Below are 23,375 nucleotides of genomic sequence, written 5' to 3'. Positions count from 1 at the left end.
AATAATATATTTGATGTCCTTCATTTTCAATCAAATCCCTGCACAGTCTACTTTTTTAATTCGCGGCACTTACCTGCATACACCTATGTACATACATACCGTGCAATGCATATTAAATTAAAATAAAAAATGCCATAGAAAGCTACTGAAAACATACTTCACATAGAAAGGCTTAATATAGTAATGATACCTAAAACCTATCGAGAGTTCAGAGTAGACATATATTAAGGCCAACATTTATCATATTGCAGGAAGACAAGTTCCATGGCAGGAAGTCTGCCCACCTGCATTCTGGGTAAGTGATGCAGCATCTGCAGCCAGAATTTAAAGGGACACTGAACCCAAAATTTTTTCTTTTGTGATTCAGAGCATAACATTTTAAGCAACTTTCTAATTTACTCCTATTATTAACTTTTCTTCATTCTCTTGGTATCTTTATTTGAAATGCAAGAATGTAAGTTTAGATGCTGTCCCATTTTTGGTAAACAACCTGGGTTGTTCTTGCTGATTGGTGGATAAATTCACCAATAAAAAGTGCTGTCCAGAGGCTGAACCAAAAAAAAGCTTAGATGCCTTCTTTTTCAAATAAAGATAGCAAGAGAACAAAGAAAATTTGATAATAGGAGTAAATTAGAAAGTTGCTTAAAATTGCATGCTCTATCTGAATCACGAAAGAAAATGTGGGTTCAGTGTCCCTTTAAAGGGACATAAAACACAAAACATTTCTTTCATGATTGAGATAAAGCATACCATTTTAAACAACTTTCCAATTTTCTTCTATTATCTACTTTGCTTTGTTCTATTGCTATACTTTGTTGAAAAGCATACCTATATGAGTCTTAACATTGGCTAACCAATGTGGTCTGTTATCTCTCAGTAGTGCATTGCTGCTCGTTCAACAAACAATACCAAATGAATGGAGCAAAATATTTAACCCCTTAATGACAACAGTACTTTTCCATTTTCTGTCCGTTTGGGACAAAGGCTATTTTTACATTTTTGCGGTGTTTAAGTTTAGCTGTAATTTTCCTCTTCTTCATTTACTGTACCCACACATATTATATACCGTTTTTCTCGCCATTAAATGGACTTTCTAAAGATACCATTATTTTCATCATATCTTATAGTTTACTATAAAAAAATATAAAATATGAGGAAAAAATGGAAAAAAAACACTTTTTATAACTTTTAGCCCCAAAATCTGTTACACATCTGCAACCACCAAAAAACACCCATGCTAAATAGTTTCTAAATTTTGTCCTGAGTTTAGAAATACCCAATGTTTACATGTTCTTAGTTTTTTTTGCAAAGTGTTACTTGTATTTAGCGGCCTTCCCGTGCACACGCACGCGTCCGTGCGCGCCCCCTGACAGATTCCTCCTCTGATCCGGCCTCCGATCCCGCCCCCCTCCACATCACAGGCCGCCCACCCGCCTCCCTCCTTTGCTGCCACCCACCAACGATGCTCCGGTGCAGAGAGGGCCACAGAGTGGCTCTCTCTGCATCAGAGGCTTGTAAAGGGGTATTGCAAGATGCCTCCATATCGAGGCATCACTGCAATACCCTCAGAGCTGTTGGAAGCGATCTTAATCGCTTCCAGCACTCTGTTAGACAACTGACGTACCAGATACGTCTATTGTCATTAACTGCTTGTTAATGCATGACGTACCTGGTACATCAGTTGTCATTAAGGGGTTAATATAAATAAATTGGAATGTTGTTTAAAATTGTATACTATGTCTGAATCGTGGAAAAAAAAATTGGGGCTACATGTCCATTTAAGATTTTGCAAGCAATCGCTTGTGCAACCCTACCCCCTGCTGTCACACATCCAATTATGCGAGAGCAGAGCATGTCAATCATCTCAGATGTTTAAGGTCACAACCTCTGAGATGGCAGATCATTTAGGAAGCAGAGGTCTATTGTCTGAGCATTTGTGAGCCGACACTGCTAGGGTTTTCAAGATGAATTTGTAAATTTGAGAGAGAAAAGAGTTTGTATACCCATTGTTTAATAAGTATCTGACATCAAATATTTCTAAAGTTTCAGTACAGCAGAGTAGATAAAAAGATATATTTTTATATGCTGAAGTATAACATATACAATATGAATAGCAATCACAACAGGTGTTAAATACTATAAAACCATGAGAGATACCAGTAATGTAATTTTAGTAGCATACATAAAATTAAAATCATGCATATGCAAATTTTATTTCAACGCTTCCAAATCTATAAGCTGGTGCCACTGTCACTGAATTCCTAATCAGTTCTGCCTCAATGCAAAAGACATTTGATAGGTGAAATACAAGACATGATATTGTACATCTAAAATGAGCCAAATAGATTTAAAGGGACTCTAAACGCCTTGTAATTACAAGATATGTATGCTGACTTGCTAAAAAAAAAAAAGATATATCAGCCAAGTCTTAACATTTTTAAAGTAAACATCTTGTTAGCTGCAATTGTTTTTCAATAGCCAAACTGCACCCACCACTTAGAGGAGGCAATCTGAGTTTGCTTCAGGAGAAGGCAAGGCTAGCCACCATGGTCATTATGTTAGTATAAAGTGCACTGTTTTGCAGATATTAATAGGGAAATATATGTAGCAGGGTTAGCCTTGATAATTAGAAAATGCACAATTTTCATAGCTATATTACATGAAAATAAGGTAAAATAAATAATGAAAGTATATTGTGAAATTGTTTAAATACACATAACTAAATATATTATATTAAAATTGCAATGTGTTTACTGGCCCTTTATATTAATTAGAAAATTAGAAAAGATTCACAATAAAATGATATCATACAGTAAGGGCTAGATTACAAGTGGAGCGCTAAATTATAGCACGCCCACAAACGGGCAAATTGATGCTCCAAAAATTAACCAGAGATTAGATCTCTGGTTAAATTTCTAAAAGTGCTCTAAATGCCCTCAAAATAAAGGGCATTATAGTTTTGTATTAAAAAATAAATAAAAAATGTAGCTTTTTTTTAAAAAAATACAAAAAATAAACTTCACTAGGCAGTTTTGGGATGTTAAACTCGGTGGGATTGGGGTGTTATAAGAAAAACGGCACTGAAAAGTACCTTAACATTGTGGTCTATGGGAACTGTGTGTTCCCATAGACTGCAATGTAAATATATATGTATATGACTATATATGCGTATATACATATTAACACATAACTATATATATGTATGTATTAGGGATAGACCGATATATCGGAGCGGACGATTATTAGGGTCGATATTTGGAATTTCTGAAATAATCGGTATCAGCCAGAAACTTACCGATATTACCGATATGGAGCAAATAAAAAGACGTTTAGCACTGGGGGCCTCCCGGCGGCGGAAATCTTACTGGTCGCACTGAGCTTTAGTTCCTTAAGCTCTCTCCAAAACTCACTAATTTTGTGAAGCTGAAACTGGATATATACTATTCAAACTAGCGGAAAAGCTTGTCTGTTGACGACCTGATTTGAAATATAGGGTTTTGAATCTTGACGAGGCTTAACTGCCCTCAGTACCGGACTATTCATTCTGAGGCCTTCCCCTATCATTGAAGCCTCAACACCGTCCCCACAACTAGCTGTGCTTCCACTGAAGTCAACAATATCCCTATAACTAAGAGGACTACATATTTGCAATAAAACACAATTTATGCTTACCTGATAAATGTATTTCTCTTGTGGTGTATCCAGTCCACAGATCATCCATTACTTGTGGGATATTCTCATTCCCAACAGGAAGTTGCAAGAGGACACCCACAGCAGAGCTGTAATATAGCTCCTCCCCTAACTGTCATAGCCAGTCATTCGACCAAAAACAAGCCGAGAAAGGAGGAACCATAGGGTGCAGTGGTTACTGTAGTTTAAATTTAAAAATTACCTGCCTTAAAATGACAGGGCGGGCCGTAGACTGGATACACCACAAGAGAAATAAATTTATCAGGTAAGCATAAATTGTGTTTTCTCTTGTAAGGTGTATCCAGTCCACGGATCATCCATTACTTGTGGGATACCAATACCAAAGCTAAAGTACACGGATGAAGGGAGGGACAAGGCAGGAACTTAAATGGAAGGAACCACTGCCCGTAAAATCTTTCTCCCAAATATAGCCTCCAAAGAAGCAAAAGTATCAAATTTGTAAAATTTTGAAAAAATATGAAGCGAAGACCAAGTTGTCGCCTTGCAAATCTGATCAAAAGAAGCCTCATTTTTAAAGGCCCAAGTGGAAGCCACAGCTCTAGTGGAATGAGCTGTAATCCTTTCAGGAGGTTGCTGCCCAGCAGTCTCATAGGCTAAGCGGATTAAGCTTCTTAGTCAAAAAGAAAAAGAGGTTGCCGAAGCCTTTTGACCTCTCCTCTGTCCAGAGTAGACAACAACAAAGCAGATGTTTGACGAAAATCTTTAGTAGCTTGTAAGTAAAACTTTAAAGCACGGACCACGTCCAAATTGTGTAACACAAGGATGGAACAACAATCTCTTGATTGATATTCTTGTTAGATACCACCTTAGGTAAGAACCCAGGTTTGGTACGCAGGACTACCTTATCCGTATGAAAAATCAGATAAGGAGAATCACATTGTAAGGCAGATAGCTCAGAGACTCTACGAGCCGAGGAAATAGCTACCAAAAAAAAGAACTTTCCAAGATAAAAGCTTGATATCTATGGAATGAAGAGGTTCAAACGGAACTCCTTGAAGAACCTTAAGAACCAAGTTTAAGCTCCATGGTGGAGCAACAGGTTTAAACACAGGCTTGATTCTAACTAAAGCCTGACAAAATGCCTGAACGTCTGGAACATCTGCCAGACGCTTAACTAGCTGACAATCCTTTTTCCAAACCTTCTTGGAGAAAAGATAATATCCTAGCAATCCTGACCTTACTCCATGAGTAACCCTTGGATTCACACCAATAAAGATATCTACGCCATACCTTATGGTAAATTTTCCTGGTGACAGGCTTTCGTGCCTGTCTTAAGGTATCAATAACTGACTCGGAGAAGCCACGCTTTGATAAAATCAAGCGTTCAATCTCCAGGCAGTCAGCCTCAGAGAAATTAGATTTGGATGGTTGAAAGGACCCTGAAGTAGAAGGTCCTGTTTCAGAGGCAGAGACAATGGTGGAAAGGATGACATGTCCACTAGATCTGAATACCAGGTCCTGCGTGGCCACGCAGGTGCTATCAGAATCACCGATGCTCTCTCCTGCTTGATCTTGGCAATCAGTCGAGGTAGCAGAGGAAACGGTGGAAACACATAAGCCAGGTTGAAAGACCAGGGCGCTGCTAGAGCATCTATCAGTGTCGCCTTGGGATCCCTGGACCTGGATCCGTAACACGGAAGCTTGGCGTTCTGGCGAGACGCCATGAGATCCAGTTCTGGTTTGCCCCAACGATGAATCGGTTGTGCAAAAACCTCCGGATGGAGTTCCCACTCTCCCGGATGAAAAGACTGACGACTTAGAAAATCCGCCTCCCAGTTCTCTTCACCTGGGATATGGATAGCTGATAGGTGGCAAGAGTGAATCTCTGCCCAGTGAATTATTTTTGAAACTTCTAACATCGCTAGGGAACTTCTTGTTCCCCCTTGATGGTTGATGAAAGCTACAGTCGTGATGTTGTCCGACTGAAATCTGATGTACCTCAGAGTTGCTAACTGAGGCCAAGCATGAAGAGCATTGAATATCGCTCTTAGTTCCAGAATATTTATTGGAATGAGAGACTCCTCCTGAGTCCACGATCCCTGAGCCTTCAGGGAATTCCAGACTGCACCCCAACCTAGAAGGCTGGCATCTGTCGTAACAATTGTCCAATCTGGCCTGCGAAAGGTCATACCTTTGGACAGATGGACCCGAGATAGCCACCAGAGAAGAGAATCCCTGGTCTCTTGGTCCAGATTCAGTTGAGGGGACAAATCTGTGTAATCCCCGCTCCACTGACTGAGCATGCATAGTTGCAGCAGTCTGAGATGTAAGCGTGCAAACGGCACTATGTCCATTGCCGCTACCATTAAGCCAATTACTTCCATACACTGAACCACCGAAGGGCGCGGAATGGAATGAAGAACCCGGCAGGAATTTAGAAGCTTTGATAACCTGGACTCCATCATTTGAATTTTCATTTCTACAGAATCTATCAGAGTCCCTAGAAAGGAAACTCTTGTGAGTGGGGATAGAGAACTCTTTTCCTCGTTCACTTTCCACCCATGCGACCACAGAAATGCCATTACTACGTCCGTATGAGACTTGGCAATTTGGAAGTTTGACGCCTGTATCAGGATGTCGTCTAAATAAGGGGCTACTGCTATGCCCCGCGGCCTTAGGACCGCCATAAGTGACCCTAGAACCTTTGTAAAGATTCTTGGGGCTGTAGCTAATCCCAAGGGAAGAGCTACAACTGGTAATGCCTGTCTTAAAAGGCAAACCTGAGAAACCGATGATGATCTTTGTGTATCGGAATGTGAAGATAAGCATCCTTTAGATCCACTGTAGTCATATATTGACCCTCCTGGATCAGTGGTAGGATGGTACGAATAGTTTCCATCTTGAACGACGGAATTTGTTTAAGATCTTTAGATCCAAAATGGGTCTGAAGGTTCCCTCTTTTTTGGGAAACACAAACAGATTTGAGTAAAAACCCTGTCCCTGTTCCTCCTTTGGAACTGGATGGATCACTCCCATAACTAGGAGGACTTGTACACAGTGTAAGAATGCCTCTCTCTTTATCTGGTGTGCAGATAATTGTGAAAGGTGAAATCTGCCTTTTGGGGGGGAAGCTTTGAAGTCCAGAAGATATCCCTGGGATATAATTTCCAACGCCCAGGGATCCTGAACATCTCTTGCCCACGCCTGGGCAAAGAGTAAAAGTCTGCCCCCTACTAGATCCGTTCCCGGATAGGGGGCCGTTCCTTCATGCTGTCTTAGAGGCAGCAGCAGGCTTTTTTACCTGCTTACCTTTTTTCCATGTCAGGTTTGGTCTCCAGACCGTCTTGGATTGAGCAAAAGTTCCCTCTTGTTTATTATTAGAGGAAGTTGATGCCGCACCTGCCTTGAAGTTTTGAAAGGCACGAAAATTAGACTGTTTGGCCCTAGATTTGGACCTGTCCTGAGGAAGGGCATGACCTTTTCCTCCAGTGATATCAGCAATAATCTCCTTCAACCAGGCCCGAATAGGGTCTGCCCCTTGAAGGGAATGTTAAGTAGCTTAGATTTTGAAGTCACGTCAGCTGACCATGATCTAAGCCATTGCGCTCTGCGCGCCTGTATAGCAAAACCAGAATTCTTAGCCGTTAGTTTAGTCAAATTAACAATGGCATCAGAATAAAAGAATTGGCTAGCTTAAGTGCTCTAAGTTTGCCAAGTATGTCATCCAATGGAGTCGCTACCTGTAAAGCCTCTTCCAGAGACTCAAACCAGTACGCCGCAGCAGCAGTGACAGGGGCAATGCATGCAAGGGGCTGTAGGATAAAACCTTGTTGAATAAATATTTTCTTAAGGTAACCTCTAATTTTTTATCCATTGGATCTAAAAAAAAAAGCACAACTGTCCTCGACAGGGATAGTAGTACGCTTTACTAGAGTAGAAACTGCTCCCTCCACCTTAGGGACTGTCTGCCATAAGTCCCATGTGGTGGTGTCTATTGGAAACATTTTTCTAAAAATAGGAGGGGAAGAGAACGGCACACCTGGTCTATCCCATTCCTTATTAATAATTTCTGTAAACCTTTTAGGTATTTGGAAAAACATCAGTACACACCGGCACTGCAAAGTATTTATCCAGTCTACACAATTTCTCTGGCACTGCAATGGTATCACAGTCATTCAGAGCAGCTAAAACCTCCCTAAGCAACACGCGGAGGTGTTCAAGCTTAAATTTAAATGTAGAAATATTAGAATCAGGTATCTTTCCTGAGTCATTAACATCACCCACTGACTGAAGCTCTCTTTCCTCAGCTTCTGCATATTGTGAGGCAGTATCAGACATGGTTCTTAAAGCGTCAGTATGCTCTGCATTTTGTCTCACCCCAGAGCTATCTCGCTTACCTCTAAGTTCAGGTAGTCTGGCTAATACCGCTGACAGTGTATTATCCATGACTGCCGCCATGTCTTGTAAAGTAAACGCTATGGGCGCCCTAGATGTACTTGGCGCCATTTGAGCGTGAGTCAAAGGGTCTGACACGTGGGGAAAGTTAGTCGGCATAACTTCCCCCTCGTCAGATTCCTCTGGTGATACATTTTTTAAAGACAGAAAATGATCTTTATTGCATAAAATGAAATCAGTACATTTGGTACACATTCTAAGAGGGGGTTCCACCATGGCTTTTAAACATAATAAACAAGGAGTTTCTTCTATGTCAGACATGTTTATACAGAATAGCAATGAGACTAGCAAGCTTGGAAAACACTTTAAATCAAGTTAACAAGCAAATATAAAAAACGGTACTGTGCCTTTAAGAGAAACAAATTTTGTCAGAATTTGAAAAACAGTGAAAAAATGCAGTAAATCAAACAAAATTTTTACAGTGTGTATAATAGGCTAACAGAGCATTGCACCCACTTGCAAATGGATGATTAACCCCTTAGTTCAAAAAACGGATAAAAAAAACGAAATAGACGTATTTAACAGTCACAACCAACTGCCACAGCACGCTGTGGCCCTACCTTCCCCAATAAACGACTTTGGAAAGCCTTTGGGCCCTTTAGAGATGTCCTATAGCATTCAGAGGGCCTTTGAGGGAAGCTGGATGTCACAGTTTGTAATTTTTAACTGCACCAACTGTAACTTTTATACTACAACAGTGGAAATTGTTTCTAGTCAAAATTTAAGCCAGCCATGTGGAAAAAACTAGGCCCCAATAAAGTTTTATCACCAAAGCATATATAAAAATGATTAAACATGCCAGCAAACGTTTTATATTGTAAATATCATAAGGGTATTACCCCTGGGAGTAAGCATGATACCAGTCGTTATTAAATCACTGTATTCAGGCTTAACTTACATTAATCCGGTATCAGCAGCATTTTCTAGTGTTTTCCATCTCTAGAAAAAATTATAACTGCACATACCTGATAGCAGAATAAACTGCACGCCATTCTCTCGCTGAAGTTACCTCATCTGTGTAATCCCCTCAGACATATGTGAGAATAGCAATGGATCTTAGTTACAACCTGCTAAGATCATAGAAACCTCAGGCAGATTCTTCTTCTATTTACTGCCTGAGATAAAATAGCACAACTCCGGTACTATTTAAAAATAACAAACTTTTGATTGAAGAAAATAAACTAGCTATATTTAACCACTCTCTCCTACAACGTCCTTGCTTGTTGAGAGTTGCAAGAGAATGACTGGCTATGACAGTTAGGGGAGGAGCTATATTACAGCTCTGCTGTGGGTGTCCTCTTGCAACTTCCTGTTGGGAATGAGAATATCCCACAAGTAATGGATGATCCGTGGACTGGATACACCTTACAAGAGAAATTGAGGTTAAGGTTGACGTACACCTATGCTGTCCCCTACACGCTAACTGAAAATGGATGACACTTTCTTAATTACGCAATTGCAAGCGATACTACAGGACCATGCCCAGAGAATGGAGGATAGAATAGCGGCGATATTTTACTCTGCTGCACAAACCTGATAAGGTAAGGGCAGCCGGCTTACAAGAAACCGAACCATTGGACCCTGACTCGAAAGACGCAGATACTGCAAGAGGTGATTACCCCACAGCAGGGAAAAAAGCTTCTGGAAATTGACGGCTTGGAAATTCAATACTAGGAGACAGTGGATATTCCTAAGCAGCGTAGCCCCAACAGCCTGACTAGCAAAACAAGTGAAGAAAATGTGCCTAATACTGCCATGATCCAGCTCCAGACCAATGATCCAGCAGATGGAGACATCAGGAGCTGCACAAGCATTAGAGAAAATCTTCCGGTGATGAAAGAGACTCTCTGCTAACATGGCACGATCTTTTCTTGCAGCAAGCTCAGAGCACATACAGCCAGTAATCCCTGAGATCACAGCTACTCTCTCTGCTACACCAAATATAGATAAATGGCTGCATTTACTAACCACCTATGGCTCAGTTGCCGTACTGAATAGGAGAGACTTCCGGGTCTCTCAACAACCGCCATCTATCTGTGAGTGCACGGAGAAGAGGAGTATACGCCGGGACTCAGACGATCTTTCTTCATTTGCCCAACTGCCCTACTTCAAGCTTGAGTCTGCTAAACCGGCTCCTGAAGTCACCTCGCTCCTAGTAAAACCTCCCCTATTTGTCCAGGTACTGTACTATCTATACTACTATGGGAACTTGAGCTATGATCAACAGGATCGCATTGGAGTGGGCTAAGAAACTCATATACTCACCGTTCTGCCCTAATTTAACATTCTTCCCTTCTATATGAATAGCAGCTTGGGTGGCAAAAGTAAGAAAGCTAGTGGACTCAGCTCATCAAATAACCTGTTGTGTAAAGTCATGGACAAAAACATGTTCTCATATTACATATTACAGGATTATATAATTCTACTTCTGACTCTCTGAGCCACTGTATCCTATCTATCTGCCCATTTTATAGGAATCTATAGTTTTTGGGGGGTTTTCGTTGTGGTTTTTTTTGTGGTTTTTTTTTTTTTTTCTTTAGAAACTTAGGAGGTTATGGCACACTAACACAGTCTCTATCGATGATAACCTTAGGTTAGATGATCTAGAGACACTTTAGATTCGCTTAGACTACCTAGTTACGGAGTCCTATCCAAGGTGGCATTTGTAATGTATAATACAACTGAACAGCCATTTTATCCTCAGTATAATAGAATTTGTCTGCTTATCTTCTTCCACCATTTGTTTAGGAGCCTTAACATCAAAGTAAAGTAAAGTAAATATCTATATTCTATCTATCACCTGCAAATGTTGGCACACATTTAGCAAGCAATCCCACATAACAGTTCCCACATAGTACTTTAAGCAGTTACCCAAATCTAATCTGAATACTAATTAACAGGACTCTACTCCTAAGATATCATACTTCTATTATCAGTTATTTTCCCCAAAGATACAACCTATTTTATTCTGGAATTTGATTATGTTTGGCAGAGACCTTACATTTTATCATCGCAATATAAAAATATAAAACTGAGATCTTCCCACTATACCTTCATATGTTGTTGTTCCACCCTTTTATTAGCTAGAAGGCCTCACTGTGTATTGTGTGTTATATTAGTACGATTGCAAATAGTTACTGAAGTTATGGTCGAGTATTTTCCTTGCAATTACAAAATGAAAAACAAGGTTCATCATTTGAGATCCTTGATTGGTCTCCTATTGTCTCAGTTCACCAACTATAACTACCCACTTTAAACATAGGTTAGAGGTCCATGAGTGGCCTCATAAGGCATCCAGTTGGTATACAGATTCTATGGCAAATATTGTTTATACAAAGAATGTAAATATCATATATGCATGTTATATTGACTTTTCCTGATTTGAACCATATTTAAGTCACGTAACCATTCATATCTGTATTGTCTAACATATCTTGACATTCAATATTTGTATGCCTTGCATTGAACCTTAATAAAAAAAAAAAAAAAAAGAAGTTTAGCTCTGTGCACTTCAGGGAAACTATGTAGTTCTAAGTGACACAAATCATCACACAAATCATCTATAGCACATACTGTATAAGCTGGACATAGCATCTAATAATAAATAGCACTGATAACAGAGTCCAAGCCCAGGTGATCCTGGGAGCTCAGTTACCAACTACTATACCACCAATGGCAGGCCTGTAGATGGACTTTCATAAACAAACATATGTGATTTGTGAATTGGAAAAATGTGATTTTTAAGTGGCACTTAAAAGGCCAGTAAACGTGCCAAATAATGTTATATAATTCTGCACATAGTGCACATTAGCTTAGCGCTAGCTTTATAAAACAAAGGGCTGGATATATATATTTACCTAAGAAAATTACTTTTACAGAACGCCGCTCCTTGCTCTAGTGAGCGGGTCTGTTTTTGTTCAGAAGCGCATTGTGGCACACTGTCTATTCACAGCCCGATAGCGCCATTAATCTCAATCTAGCTAGCTGCCGCTCTGGTCTAGTAGCGGGAGCGAGCTAGATTGAGTTTAATGGCACAGTCGGGCCGCCTGTGAATAGACAGTGTGCCACGATGCGCTTCTGAAAAAAACAGACCCGCTCACTAGAGCAAGGAGCAGCGCTCTGTAAAAGTCATTTTCTTAGGTAAATATCTATGCAGCCCTTTGTTTTATAAAGCTAGCGCTAAGCTAATGTTATATAATTCTGCACTATGTGCAGAATTATGTAACATTATTTAGTACGTTTACTGGCCCTTTAAAGCTACATAGTTTCCCTGAAGTACACAGAGCTAAATTACTTTTGATTTGCTCATAGGGGTCAGCAATACATAAAATCAATCTGCTTGCTAATTGCTGTCACAAATAGAACATTATTTGTTGCATTCTGACAAATTTTAAACATTTGCAAAACGTTTCACTAAAGCTGCTATATTTGATGATTTTTTTATTTAAATATTTTATTTTCCCCTTTCATGGGCATAGAAAAAAACATTTTAAAAAATGATAGTTCAGGCACATGAATTAAATAATTACAACAACAAACCTTGAGTAGAAAGCCATACAGTATAGGAGACTAGTATCATTATTCTCTAGAAGTGGATAACAATGCTCTGACCATTAGGTGGCGCTGTTACACATGTATAAAACTGCCAATAAGTGACATAATAAAGAAACTTATAGTCCACTCCTAAGTACCAGGGAAGGTATTTGCAATCCAGTAAATATATGAGCATATTAAAAATTAAAGCAAATAAATAAATCTAGCACTGATATTCCAGCATGTCAAGTTCTCTGTCAAGTGGCAGTATATTTATATGTTTTTACTTTACTTTTAACCCTTATCTTTAAAGTGAACCAAGTGAGAGTGTTTTTAGTGGCAGCAATATATGAAAAAATACAGAAGCCGTTTAAGAGGAGAACATGCTGAAATGTTATGCTTTCTGCACTATAATGTTTTGCTACTTAACTGGGAGTATTAAAGAAATCGTGTAGTGTCTAGCTTTGCAGTAGTGACTTAAATTTAATTGTGTATCAGTGTGCAGTTTAAAAGGGATTTATGCCATGTTTCTATGTTTTGGGAAGACATTTAATAAGTTAATTTTCAAGCACTTTATTTTTCCCAGTTGTTTACTTTTAATGTTTAAAATTTAATAAGCATGTTCAGTTTATACCAGATTTGTGTAGAAATTGTGTTGATTTTTCAAAACTTTAAATGTATAGAATATCGGCCCCTGTTATCGGCATGAAATGTAATAATAATCGGTATCGGGATCGGCCCTGAAAAAATGATATCGGTCTATCCCTAGTATGTATTCATATACATATATATTTAAAAATCTTGCTCATCGATGTGCTACTTACCCCCTTCGCTTTGCGAGGTTCTGATGCCGTCTCTCGTGAGCTCAATGCTTCCTAGCAAAGTGTAACGCTAATATTGCTTGCACGTAAGCGATATCTAGCGATCCACTTGCAATATAGTCATAAGTTAGGTAAATATTACTCATTGAAGATTGTTTTGATTTTAGGCTTTTTTGGCGATACAGAAGAATCCTCATTAGATATATGAAGTACAGATCAGGAGTATAAATATTTGTATTTATTCTGAAACAACTTAATACTGTGTAAGATTGATCAACTTGACCACTGAATGTGAAGTTACTTTAAACTAGTAATATTGGATATGCTTCAGTTTGATTTTGTGTCCCTTTAATGTCCGTTTGATGCAAGAGACATATTATAAGAACGTATACCTGATCACTATATAAAACTAAATTTAGAGCAAAGGAAAATAGCAGAAAACTATAATGAAGGGGAAACAAATATGCTAAATACTTCACAAAGTTTCTTGTTCAGTTCATGATAATTATTTGCTTTTACATAGATAAGCAGGATGGTGTGGGAGAAATAATAATAAAATATAGAAAATATGCACATTATTACATAACAGCACAAAGATAAACTACATACTGAGATATACTGTAGAAACAAACCAATGTTTAATGCATTATATAAATACTGATATAACAAATATACCAGCATTGTCAGAAATGCTCCAAATGAATATTTAATACTTATAACACACGTTTGTTGCGCTAGAGAAGGAACACACACTTAAAGGGACATTAAACACTTTGCGATGGTAATATAAAATGATAAATTGTATATATATTGTATATAAAAAAAAACTGCAATATACTTTTTTATTTTTTATTTTGACCCCTTTTCGTGTAACTCCATTCTAAAGTTATTAACTTTTCAGTTCCTGTTAGAAATGTAAGTGTAGAACACTGTTATATTCCACACAGTCATTGGTTGCACACTCTAGCGACCTATTAATAACTGTCCCTAATTGGCCACAGAAGAGAAGGTAACCTAAGTTACAACATGGCAGCTCCCATTGTTTTATAGACACTCTGGGGCATATGTATCAAGCTCCGAATGGAGCTTGATGCCCCGTGTTTCTGGCGAGCCTGCAGGCTCGCCAGAAACAGCAGTTATGAAGCAGAGGTCACAAAGACCACTGCTCCATAACCTGTCCGCCTGCTCTGAGCAGGCGGACAGACATCGCCGGAAATCAACTAGATCGATTACGATCGGGTTGATTGACACCCCCCTGCTGGCGGCCTATTGTGAGCTGCTGGTGCAATGCTGAATACGGCGAGCGTATTGCTCAACGTATTCAGCGAGGTCTGGCGGACCTGATCCGCAGTGTCGGATTAGGTCCGCCAGATCTTGATACATATGCCCCTAAAACTGTACACTTATTTTGTCAATAAACAACTAATGAAACTTTAAAAATATATCTACATATAATTGTCAGACTAATCTTTTCTTTGAATACATCATTTTATCTAGTGTCTAATGTCCCTTTAAAATGTTACAAATAATTAAAACAATGTACATAAAAATGATTATATTATTACTAAATTATGTTTTTACTTCACACCAACTATTTCTTGTAAATAGGGGTCAATCACAATCCTTTAAAAAAAAAAAAAAAAAGTTTAAAGTGACAGTAAACTGCTGAGCGTGGTACTCATGTTCTTCCTAATGAATCTGCAGCTCTCTTTAAAGGGCCAGTGTACTGTAAAACTGGTTTCCCCTAAATCTGTTCCCAATGACTTGTTATACCAGCTGCAGGGTATAAAATGTATAAGATATCACTCCTTTAAAAAAAATTTTGTTAATTAAATAGCTGAATTTGCTTTTTGAAACTACAACCCATCAAAATAGGCTAAGCTTGCAGACAGATCAGATATCCTTATCTTATCACTCAAATACTTCCCTTTCTTATTTCTGTCTCTATACAGTACTTAGAATCAACAATAGAACATGAATATTTTACAATTGCATCTCTGCCACTCCTCACTGAGAGTGTAATTTCTTCTGCTGGCTGTGGTTACATAGCTGTCAACAGCCTATACTTAAGTACAGAAACTTTCATTATAAGTAGGAATCAACAAAACAGCTATTTCAAATGCCAATTTAAGGCAACTGGGTTATTTGTAAACAATGTAATACACTCCAGCAGGTAAAATGGATCACTAGGAACAGATTAAAAGGGGGGAGGAAACTTTAGGGTTACCTGCCCCTTTAAAATCATTCTCTTATATTAAAGGGACATTGTACACTAGAATTTTCATTGCATAAATGCTTTGTAGATGATTCATTTAAGTTGTTCATCTGGGGGTGTTTTGTGTAACATTGTACATTTTGTTTATTTTTTAATAACATTGTGCTGCTATTCAGACTCCTAACCAAGCCCCACAGTGTCAGATGTATACACACGTTTACAGACTCCTGCTGGTTCCTTTTTATGTTATCTGTCTTTTCATATGCAGGGAAGGGGGGGGGGTGTCTGCTCTTCTTTTTCTCCCAACCCCTCTCAGTGGGTGTCCCAGCCTAACCTCATCAACAGTGCTAAACTGGGAGCTATTACATGCAGTTATATAAAAAAAAATGGTGTACACTGTGCCTTTAACATTACAGAAGCCAGTTGGTAAACTTAGTAAACAAAAAAATGTAAAAAATTAATTTATCTGCTTTCAATTGTGCTCGCTAATCGAAAATGCAAGGTACAGCTGCAAAAAATCTAGCAACGTCACTGATGTATAAAAGTGCACAGCTTCAGGGGGCAATAATACATTTGTACCAAGATAGCGGCACTCAGTATAAAGATACATATCCTTAACAACTGGATTCTCTAATGGGTTAAAATAAGAGAACAGCGCACAGGAGACAAATCAGTCGTTGTATTAAGCAGTTTAATGCCCCTTTAATGATTTTTCAACAAAATGCACCATTAATGTCTATGGGGATTTTGTAGATAAATAATTTCATAAGATAACAAATGTGATTGACCCCTTAGTTTTACTGATGTCTGCAACAGTTATGCAGTAAACCATTTTGTTCTGTGCTAGGCAAATTTAGCGCACAGTATTCCAAATGGTTTCCATGGTGACCTATTCTGCACAATAACAATACTTATAGCACAGTTAAATAGCACCTTGCACCAACACTTAGGGCTAGATTACAAGTGGAGCGCTAACTTATCGTGGAGCCTATGGAAGCCTGCTCTTGTGAGTGCAATGTGAACGTGCAATGTCAACGTGCGGTCACGTTCGCATTGCACCTAACATGTAATACCAGTGCACATTTGCATGCGCTGGTATTACAAAGTGGAGCACAAATATCGCCCCTTTGCGAAAGTAATATTTTGAGCTCCACTTGTAATCTTGCTCTTAGTGTATTGTGCCACTGAGAGAATATGGTGATTATTATAAGAACTATTCAGCTAAACAAATGGCTACAATGTCTGTGATGTAACTGCACAGTTTAACCTAACCTATTTTACTTGCTAGCGTATGTATGGTAATGTACCCCAATGAATTTACTGAACTATGTGTAGCACTGGTGTTAGCACTATACAGGGAGTGCAGAATTATTAGGCAAATGAGTATTTTGACCACATCATCCTCTTTATGCACGTTGTCTTACTCCAAGCTGTATAGGCTCGAAAGCCTACTACCAATTAAGCATATTAGGTGATGTGCATCTCTGTAATGAGAAGGGGTGTGGTCTAATGACATCAACACCCTATATCAGGTGTGCATAATTATTAGGCAACTTCCTTTCCTTTGGCAAAATGGGTCAAAAGAAGGACTTGACAGGCTCAGAAAAGTCAAAAATAGTGAGATATCTTGCAGAGGGATGCAGCACTCTTAAAATTGCAAAGCTTCTGAAGCGTGATCAAAATAGTCAACAGGGTTGCAAGAAGCGTGTGGAAAAACCAAGGCGCAAAATAACTGCCCATGAACTGAGAAAAGTCAAGCGTGCAGCTGCCAAGATGCCACTTGCCACCAGTTTGGCCACATTTCAGAGCTGCAACATCACTGGAGTGCCCAAAAGCACAAGGTGTGCAATACTCAGAGACATGGCCAAAGTAAGAAAGGCTGAAAGACGACCACCACTGAACAAGACACACAAGCTGAAACGTCAAGACTGGGCCAAGAAATATCTCAAGACTGATTTTTCTAAGGTTTTATGGACTGATGAAATGAGAGTGAGTCTTGATGGGCCCGTGGCTGGATTGATAAAGGGCAGAGAGCTCCAGTCCGACTCAGACGCCAGCAAGGTGGAGGTGGAGTACTGGTTTGGGCTGGTATCATCAAATATGAGCTTGTGGGGCCTTTTCGGGTTGAGGATGGAGTCAAGCTCAACTCCCAGTCCTACTGCCAGTTTCTGGAAGACACCTTCTTCAAGCAGTGGTGCAGGAAGAAGTCTGCATCCTTCAAGAAAAACATGATTTTCATGCAGGACAATGCTCCATCACACACGTCCAAGTACTCCACAGCGTGGCTGGCAAGAAAGGGTATAAAAGAAGAAAATCTAATGACATCGCCTCCTTGTTCACCTGATCTGAACCCCATTGAGAACCTGTGGTCCATCATCAAATGTGAGATTTACAAGGAGGGAAAACAGTACACCTCTCTGAACAGTGTCTGGGAGGCTGTGGTTGCTGCTGCACGCAATGTTGATGGTGAACAGATCAAAACACTGACAGAATCCATGGATGGCAGGCTTTTGAGTGTCCTTGCAAAGAAAGGTGGCTATATTGGTCACTGATTTATTTTTGTTTTGTTTTTGAATGTCAGAAATGTATATTTGTGAATGTTGAGATGTTATATTGGTTTCACTCGTAAAAATAAATAATTGAAATGGGTATATATTTGTTTTTTGTTAAGTTGCCTAATAATTTTGCACAGTAATAGTCACCTGCACACACAGATATCCCCCTAAAATAGCTATAACTAAAAACAAACTAAAAACTACTTCCAAAACTATTCAGCTTTGATATTAATGAGTTTTTTGGGTTCATTGAGAACATGGTTGTTGTTCAATAATAAAATTAATCCTCAAAAATACAACTTGCCTAATAATTCTGCACTCCCTGTATTAGTAACAAATAATAATAATAATCATAATGCAACCTAATCAGCAAGTTGTCTATTTTGATCCTTGTGTGTCTGTATGTGTGTGCGTGAGAATGCGTAAATGTGTGCGTGATTGTGTGTGTGTGTGACAGTGCGTATATGTGCATGTGTGAAAGTGTGTATGTGTGTGTGTGAGTGGCAGCGCATATTTGTATGTGTGAGAATGTGTGTGTGTGATTGTGTGCATGGTATGTTGTGGCTGTGTGTGAGATTGCATATGTATGCGTGATTTTGTGTTTGTGCGTGAGAGTGTGTATGTGTGTGTGTGTGTGATTGTGCATATGTGTGTGACTGTGTGTGCGTGTGTGTGATTGTGTGAATGGTATGTTGTGACTGTGTGTGTGAGTGCATGTGTGTGAAAGTGTGTATGTGTGTGTGTGAGTGGCAGCGCATATTTGTATGTGTAAGTGTGTGTGTGAGAATGTCTGTATGTGTGTGTGTGATTGTGTGCATGGTATGTTGTGACTGTGTGTGTGTGAGTGCTTATGTGTGTGAGATTGCATATGTATGCGTGATTTTTTGTTTGTGCGTGAGAGTGTGTATGTGTGTGTGATTGTGCATATGTGTGTGTGACTGTGTGTGCCTGAGAGTGCGTGTGTGTATGTGTGTGTGATTGTGCGTATGGTATGTTGTGACTGTGTGTGTGAGTGAGTGCTTATGTGTGTGAGATTGCATATGTATGCGTGATTTTGTTTTTGTGCGTGAGAGTGTGTATGTGTGTGTGTGATTGTGCATATGTGTGTGTGACTGTGTGTGCCTGAGAGTGCGTGTGTGTATGTGTGGGTGTTTGAGAGTATGTGTGCGACTGTGTGTGCGTTAGAGTGTGTATGTGTGTGTGTTTGTGAGAGTATGTGTGCGTGATTTTGTGTTTGTGAGTGAGAGTGCGTATGTGTGTCACTGTGCGTATGTGTGTGTGAGTGTGCGTATGAGAGTATGTGTGCGACTGTGTGTGTGCGTTAGAGTGTGTATGTGTGTGTGTTTGTGAGAGTATGTGTGCGTGATTTTGTGTTTGTGAATGAAAGTGCGTATGTGTGTGACTGTGCTTATGTGTGTGCTTATGTGTGTGGCCTGAGAGTGTGTGTGTGCGTTAGAGTGTGTATGTGTGCGTGCGTGTGTTTGTGAGAGTATGTGTGCGTGATTTTGTGTTTGTGAGTGAGAGTGCATATGTGTGTGACTATGCGTATGTGTGTGTGACTGTGTGTGCCTGAGAGTGTGTGTATGTGTGCGTGTGAGAGTATGTGTGCGACTGTGTGTGCGTTAGAGTGTGTATGTGTGCGTGTGTTTGTGAGAGTATGTGTGTGATTTTGTGTTTGTGAGTGCGTATGTGTGTGTGATTGTGTGTGCCTGAGAGTGTGTGTGTGTGTATGTGTGCGTGTGAGAGTATGTGCGTGACTGTGTGTTAGAGTACGTATATGTGCGTGTGTTTGTGAGAGTATGTGATTTTGTGTTTGTGAGTGAGAGTGCATATGTGTGTGTGACTGTGTGTGCTTGAGAGTGTGTGTGTATGTGTGCGTGTGAGAGTATGTGCGCGTTAGAGTACGTATGTGCGCGTGTGTTTGTGAGAGTATGTGTGTGCGATTTTGTGTTTGTGAGTGAGAGTGCGTATGTGTGTGTGACTGTGTGTGCGTGACTGTGTGTGTGCATTAGAGTACGTATGTGTGCGTGTGTTTGTGAGAGTATGTGTGTGTCATTTTGTGTTTGTGAGTGAGAGTGCGTATGTGTGTGTGACTGTGTGTGCTTGAGAGTGTGTGTGTGTGTATGTGTGCGTGTAAGAGTATGTGCGTGACTGTGTGTGCGTTAGAGTACGTATGTGTGCGTGTGTTTGTGAGAGTATGTGTGTGACTGTGTGTGCTTGAGAGTGTGTATGTGTGCGTGTGAGAGTATGTGCGCGACTGTGTGTGTGCGTTAGAGTACGTATGTGTGCGTGTGTTTGTGAGAGTATGTGTGTGTGATTTTGTGTTTGTGAGTGAGAGTGCATATGTGTGTGACTATGCGTATGTGTGTGTGACTGTGTGTGCCTGAGAGTGTGTGTATGTGTGCGTGTGAGAGTATGTGCGTGACTGTGTGTGTGCGTTAGAGTACGTATGTGTGCATATAAGTGCAACTGTGTGTATTTGTAAATGTATATAAACAACTACAAGATGCATTTAGATTGACTTTTCATTGCACAATTTCCTTTTGGTAATGTCTGATATTCACATCACAACTTCATGCTCCTCCTTTATGGAAAACAAATCTTCCTACTGTCACACCACCCTGGTAGATTGGAGTGGTTATTATTCATCTTTAGACCACAGTTTAACAGCAGATTATTAATCCACAACAAGGCCTGGCATTTATAGTGAGAAATCCGTTACAGCACAAGCAACCAGTGGCCAGGGTGGCAACCAGCAGCATAATGACTGGGCCCCATGTGCCTCCCAATGGTATTGTGCCTTGCATTTCTGCCTCAGCTTCCCCTGGACGCACACGCGGCATATCTGACCCCTTATTTCTAGGGACGCCACTGAAAGCAACATGAGATAAATTACTAAAAAAATATCCACATAAAAAATGTGTAATCAGAAACTAAAATAAAGGAGGGGTGGATTGCTGACTTGTAATAAATGCAACATCTCAAATGATGTCTGTTTGATACAATGGGGCACATTTATCAAGCTGCGTATGGAGCTCGAGGCCCCTTGTTTCCGGCGAGCCTTCAGGCTCACCGGAAACAGAAGTTATGAAGCAGCGGTCTAAAGACCACTGCTCCATAACTTGTCCGCCTGCTCTGAGGCGGCAGACAGAAATCGACCCGATCGAATACGATCGGGTTGATTGACACCCCCTGCTAGCAGCTGATTGGCCGCGAATCTGCAGAAGGGCGGCATTGCTCCAGCGGTTCACAAGAACAGCTGGTGCAATGATAAATGCCGACTGCGTATGCTGTCAGCATTTATCTATGTGCAGTGGACATGATACACTACTTCGTATTATGTCCGCTCGCACATTGTTAAATATGCCCCAATGTAGCTGATTTTTTTCCCAGCAAACGATGTGTAAAGGACTGGGCATTTGAGAACACATATGTTGCTTTCAGCGAATACACCCTGAGTGACGTTTTACATGCCTTATTGTTTATAAATTGTGTTTAATGCTGTTGTATGCATACAATAAAATCCTTGTCATTTTTGGTAAACAGTGCTACCTATAGAAGCTGCAATAAGTGTACCCAGAGTTAAAGGGACATGAAACCCACATTTTTTCTTTGATAATTTAGAAAGAACATGCAATTTTAAACAACTTTCTAATTTACTTCTATTATCTAATTTACTTCATTCTCTTGATATCCTTGGCTGAAAAGCATATCTAGATAGGCTCAGTAGCTGCTGATTGGTAGATTCACATAGATGCCTCGTGTAATTGGCTCACCTATGTGCATTGATATTTCTTCAACAAAGGATATCTACAGAATTAAACAAATTAGATAATAGAAGTAAATGAGAAAGTTGTTTAAAATTGAATTCTCTGTCTGAATCATGAAAGAAAAAATGTGGGTTTAATGTCCCTTTAATGGGTGTGTGCATTGATTTGCCTGCACAGAATTACACTATGTTTCTGTTGTACTTGCTTTGTGGATACTCTCATTGGAAAAGCACAAGATCTGGGACTCACTTTAAAACATTGTGTTTTTGGATAAAGTACCGTTCCAATAAAATTAATTCTAATTACCTGATAATATTAGACAAATTGATGAGGTTGAAGAGTTTTTACAACATTAGATAATTTGATGAGGTGGAGGAATTTTGTGATATTGCACTTAAAAAGCTGTTGCAGAGCAAAGTGTGTGTTAAACAAAAGTCTAACATGGGCACTGATTGGTAGCTGTACTCTGTTTACAGTGAGCATAAATAAAAAATCATTGCCTGTGGTAGAGGAAAAAAACAACTTACAAGCACATGTGCATGCGACACAATTGTAACATTAATAAAAGTAAAAAAGCTGCTTTGTAGCAGTCAGCAGACTACTGAGTAATATGTCCCTTTAACTGCATATTACAGTATGTTATAGTGAGACAGTATAGAATACAGTATAGTAAAATAGACTTATACAGAAACAATTTGACACTACTGAATACACAATGTTCATGATCATTTGTGTAGTGTCATATTACACAAGAAATGGTATTGGATATTGTAAACCAGTGTTTCATGACCTCGCTCCTCAAATACCCCCAACAGGCCAGGTTTTCATTATAACTGAACTAGAGCACAGGTGCAATAATCAGCTGATCAGTAACCATGGTTACTAACTTGCTATCACCTTTCAGCTAATTATTTCACCTGTGCTGTAGTTTAGCTATAATTAGGGTGACCCTATTGCTGCTTTAAAAAGGGACACATCTGAAAAATTCATGTCAGGGTTCTTATACAAAACATTTCTTTAAGCAGCCCTGACATATGTATTTTTCAGATGTGTCCCTTTTTAAAGCGGCAATATGGTCAGCCTAGCTATAATGAAAATCTGTTACTTGAGGACCGTGGTTGAGAAACACTGTTGTAAAAGATCATTTATTTCAGAAGAAAAAAGCAGAGCAGTGGAGAGATTTATCATATATGTGTTTATAAGAAATGTTTCAATCTGGCTTCATCAAGAATTAAACGAGAAAGAAAAAAAAACTAGACTTATGTAAAGAACCATATTGCATATGATGCTATTCTGGCACACTAGGAGTTATATAATCAGGATGAAATATGCCAATACCTATAGGAGTAAAACATCTGTACAAATATTATTAAAC

This window comes from Bombina bombina, chromosome 6 (assembly GCF_027579735.1).
Source record: "Bombina bombina isolate aBomBom1 chromosome 6, aBomBom1.pri, whole genome shotgun sequence".
NCBI lineage: Eukaryota > Metazoa > Chordata > Amphibia > Anura > Bombinatoridae > Bombina > Bombina bombina.
This window is presented reverse-complemented; position numbering follows the sequence as displayed.